Source organism: Schistocerca piceifrons, chromosome 4, assembly GCF_021461385.2.
Source record: "Schistocerca piceifrons isolate TAMUIC-IGC-003096 chromosome 4, iqSchPice1.1, whole genome shotgun sequence".
Lineage (NCBI taxonomy): Eukaryota > Metazoa > Arthropoda > Insecta > Orthoptera > Acrididae > Schistocerca > Schistocerca piceifrons.
This window is the reverse complement of record NC_060141.1, coordinates 399,420,251-399,425,391: the sequence shown is the minus strand read 5'-3', so window position 1 is coordinate 399,425,391 and position 5,141 is coordinate 399,420,251. Positions and strand designations below refer to the sequence as shown.

The 5,141-nt window shown below is 40.7% G+C and overlaps 1 non-coding gene across 1 annotated transcript; it reads right to left on the bottom strand.

Annotated features, from left to right (window-relative positions):
• Window positions 1-968: 968 nt before the first annotated feature.
• On the bottom strand, window positions 969-1,042 carry Trnat-ugu. Its single transcript has one exon. It is a non-coding gene; the product is annotated as a tRNA-Thr (tRNA).
• Window positions 1,043-5,141: the final 4,099 nt, after the last annotated feature.

Here is a 5,141-nt window from a genome sequence, read left to right as displayed (position 1 = left end):
CATGGTATGCAATTAACTAATGCCGGCCGGAGTGACCGCGCGGTTCTAGGCGCTACAGTCTGGAACCGCGCGACCGCCACGGTCGCAGGTTCGAATCCTGCCTCAGGCATGGATGTGATGTCCTTAGGTTAGTTAGATTTAAGTAGTTCTAAGTTCTAGGGGACTGATGACCTCAGTAGTTAAGTCCCATAGTGCTCAGAGCCATTAAAATTAACTAATGTCACGCGCTTGTGTGGAAATTAAAATGTGATGAATTCTTCTCTGGCTATCAGCCGAGCGGTGACGTCGTCTTGTCGCAACATTTCAATGAGTTTCGTACCCATCATATTCTGGCGATTTGTGTTTCTCTCAAAGGTATGTCCGTTATTTGTCTTCCGTATGTTCTTATAAACGTTTACACAAACTTTCGTTATCTTACGATAACTTGTTTTTCATGTCGGCTCTCTCAAGCAGCCGAAGTTTAGTAATAATCATCCTGTATACGTGATCCACTTAATAAATATCCATAGACGATTACACGATGTCATATCTTGGGTTTCCTAGGGAATGTGTTATAGACCCTCTTCTACACTTAGTCTACAGTAAATAGTTGATTTAGGAGACAATCTACACAAAGTCTTAGATTGTTTGCTGATGATGCTGTCATTGATCGTCTAGTAAAGTCTTCTGTACATCAAACAGCATTGTAAAATTGTGTAGATAAGGCATCTGCATCGCGAGGAAAGTGATAATTGACGCTAAACAATAAAATCTATCTAGGTCGTATGCAAGACAATAAATTCCATTTGTTTCAATTGAAACTTGTGAAATTTTTGTGTTTGTCCTTCTCTCTTTTAACTTTAGAATATTATCCTGTCCTTTTTTTTCTTTTTTTAAGGAGGCACCAGTAACCGGTTGGCTACTGTGTTACAATACCCTTAGCTGCTTACAGGCGTTGACATACGTCAACGGGGACAGATGAAAATGTGTGCCCCGACCGGGACTCGAACCCGGGATCTCCTGCTTACATGGCAGACGCTCTGTCCATCTGAGCCACCGAGGACAGAGAGGATAGTTCGACTCCAGGGATTTATCTCTGCCACGCCTCCCGCGAAATCCACATTCCCAACGTATTGTCCCGCACTACATTCGTAGTGCCCCCCGCCCATTATACTCATTACTCGTGGCGCGTTGGCGATTCCCGTAAGAGTTCGGGCACTGGTTGTGCATTCGCACAGAAGAAGAAGATGGTCAAGTGGCCGGTGAGCCTTAACTATATATTTACTAAGATGGTATCTGTTCTTTCGGACATGTCCGAAAGAACAGATACCATCTTAGTAAATATATGGATACTGTGTATTGACAATATGCAGTGCTTGTTCTCGAATTACTTAACTTCTGAGGTCATCAGTCCCCTAGAACTTAGAACTACTTAAACCTAACTAACCTAAGGACATCACACACATCCATGCCCGAGGCAGGATTCGAACCTGCGACCGTAGTGGTCGCGCGGTTCCGGACTGAAGCGCCCAGAACCCTCGGCCACCCCGGCCGGCCCAATACGTCCAATTCAGTGGTCAGGTCAAAGAGTGTTTTAAAAGTACGACGATCCTTCAATAAATAATGTAACACTTTTTTTTCTCAGCCGATTTCGGCTGAACAAATGTGGAATTTGTTGTGAACTTTTCCCGTTTCAGCTCCTATGGTTTCATGAAGTTCCCATGGGTGGTGGGGTTGTGCGGGCCCTTCACTATGGCGTCTCTAACGGAGTTGCGTTCCAAGCAAAGTGTTGTCATTGAGTTTCGCAGATACTCATAGGCGCTTACGGAATGTATACGGGCACCTGGCAGTGAACAAAAGCACGGTGAGTCGTTGGGCAAGACGAGTGTCACCATCGTCTTAAGGTCGGGCAAACCTGTTCGACTTCCCGCGTGCCGGCCGGCCTCACACAGCTGTAACTCTTGGAATGTGCGGACACTCTAATTCGATGTGATCGACAAATTACAGTGAAACACCTCGCTGCTCAAGTGGACATTACTGCTGATAGTGGTGATATACTCCTGCATCGTTTAGGATAATCAAAGGTGTGTGCTCGCCTAACAAAAGATCATAAATAGTAGCGAATGGCCACCTATGCCGAATATCTTGCGCGTTACGAGACTGATCGTTACAATTTGTTGTAGAAGATCATCAAAGGCGATGAAGCATGGGTTGATCACTTCGAACCGGAAACTCAACGGCAATCCATGTAGTGACGCCATGCCACCTCTCCTCCGAAGGAAACGTTCTAAACCTCGCCCTATAACAGTATGGATATGGTATCGGTAGATTCAGTAATATTTTCTAGTTCGTTTTTACAATTTGTTCAAACTGTTCTGTAAACACCATGTAAGGTATATAGAAAAGAAATATAATATAGGTTTTACGGCTTATCGAAAATGATCTTCAAGGTAGGCTTACAACCAAATTTACAACCACACAGTTATCAAGAAAACATAAGTTCTTGATATAGACAAAAGGCGTATCACATGTAAACAAACCTCTGAACACTAACATCGTAGAAACAGCCATGTTAATTTCAATTACAAACCGAAGGTCGAAAATTTCAAATTGTGCAATAATACTAAATTACTAATTAAATTAGCTGTTGGAACTTCATATCTCATCCGAAAACTTAGGAGGCAGAGGCACTGTAATCCTTCCTACTTTTTGTCAGTTCTATCCCAAATAGAAAGCAGCCAAATTGAAACCTCCACCAAAATTATTTTTGTTATTTGTAAATCCTAATAGGGAACATTAAACAGACACAACTTAAATTAAGTGAAACAAGTTTACTGTTACCAGTCACTGTTTATTTATCTCCACGACGCATCAGGTGGATTTACATTTGTTAGCATGACATTTGTGTGTGTGTTGTGTTACGATTTTTTGGTGGAAATTGTGGCCCTGTCTAGAGGAGAAACAAAACACAAGAACATGGTTTTGGGTTTCTTTTGACAAAAACTAAACGTATATCTAACGGTAAAAATAAAATAAATAAGATTTCCTGCAGTGGTCACAGGTTCCTTTCACTGTCGTAACACATCACATGTATACTGTCATATTTTGTAAACAAATATGGCGTCTGGAAACTATTCGGTGCAAGGATCGTATAACAGCAGAGAAAACATCATCAGAAAGTACGAAAAATATACATCGTAACAACATTATTACAGAAAAAAATTTCAAAGGATTTTGGGGATGTTTGTTTTGTGCTGTCGAATGCACGCCTTGGAATGAATATTTCAGGCGGCACATAAATCCAATACACATTCAGGTGGCATCTTACAAACTTAAAGTACAATAATTATGTTGGCTACAGTGGTAATATTATAAACAAATAACAATTTCGGTTGGGATTCACAGTCAAGCTGGAGGCGCAGGGAGACAGAGAAGGGGGGAGGATGGAAGGAGTGATTGTATGAGAACAAACTTTGCAAATCAGAGAGTCCTAAGATCATACCTGTTACATGTAATAATTGCCTAAATCTTGGGGTAATACATTGGTTAATGCCTTAAAATCTGCAGATGGTTGTACAATTTGTGCCAATAGTTGATGAAAATATAGTTTCAAGCTGACAGGAGGTACAAGCTGTTGTGATGATCTATTTGTAAATGAGGTCAATCCCTTGAACATTTGGCGGCTGTCATGGTAATGTAACTAAATATTTATCATAAATATTAAGGTGTGTGTGTGAGTGTGTGTGTGTGTGTGTGTGTGTGTGTGTGTGTGCATTGCAATTTTAATAACATAGGCAGTTGCTGAAAACAGAGATGATACAATTGTAAATATCGTCATTTTCATTATTTAAGATGGTTTCAGGTTGTTTTGTTTGGTTTTTATATATCCGGACTGTCTCAAGGATGTCTAGGTTTTTACCTTTTGGTTGAATGTGTAGGATGCCGATACTTGTGTTGTTAACACGGTATTTTGTTTCATATAGATTTTAAACTTTTGATACGCCTCGTGGAGATAAATAGTGACTGGTAACAGTATACTCGATGTTTCATTTAATGTCAATAACAGTCACGGCAAATCCTAACCTAAAGTGTTGGCATTTAACGACGTAACTTATTCGTAGAAACACAAAACTGCAAAACACCCATTTGACAACCAGAGTGGGAAACACCCCCAAATTAAATCAAGTATACCATTTTCAATGCAATATTAACATTATATTCCCTTATACAGTTACCAACAGTTACTTAAGTGTTGCCGCGCGGGATTAGCCGAGCGGTCTTAGGCGCTGCAGTCATGGACTGTGCGGCTGGTCCCGGCGGAGGTTCGACTCCTCCCTCGGGCATTGGTGTGTGTGTTTGTCCTTTGGATAATTTAGGTTAAGAAGTGTGTAAGCTTAGGGACTGATGACCTTAGCAGTTAAGTCCCATAAGATTTCACACACATCTGAACATTTGAACTTGTTATTCTCAACCTGTATGCTTCTTATTTTTCTAGTTTTCAGAATGACAATAATCTGCCTCAGAGGTGTGTAAACTAAAACCGGAATGACAACTGCAGCCTGAATCTGGAGGTTTCCCGAGGTCTGTGATGTATCAATGCAGACGACGCACTTGGCTGTCAGGGATGCACGAAAATGGATGTGTGTTAAAGGATCACTCTATAAACTACTGTCATGACTAATACCTGTGAATATTGCAATTAGTTGTGAAAATGTATTAGAATCTATTATTAAACCATCTGGTGGAAAATGACATTATGTCCAAGACCATTTTTTTAAGGCAAACGTCAACTACCTCAACTTATTTTTACAAGCTTGCACAAGAACAAGAAGCAGCAGCCTGGGAGATTATCGTCAAAATTTCATAATCAAAAAGCTAAGTAAAATTAATGCAGCTACGCTTTCTTCATTTTGTCCAAATTTAGACACTTTAGGATAGAAGACGATTACTAGAATTTGGTCATATCCAAAAAGTATTAAGCCAGGTGGATGAAGTGACGTTAGAACCCTCAGCCGGTAAAGTCATGGCGACCGACTTGTGTGACTGTGAATGGGTTATTCTGTTTGATGTCTCCCCCAGGGTGCAACGACCAAATCTGAAGTATATTGTGCTACCTTCAGGAAACTGAAGAAACGACTTTAGCGTGTTAATCGCCACAAAAA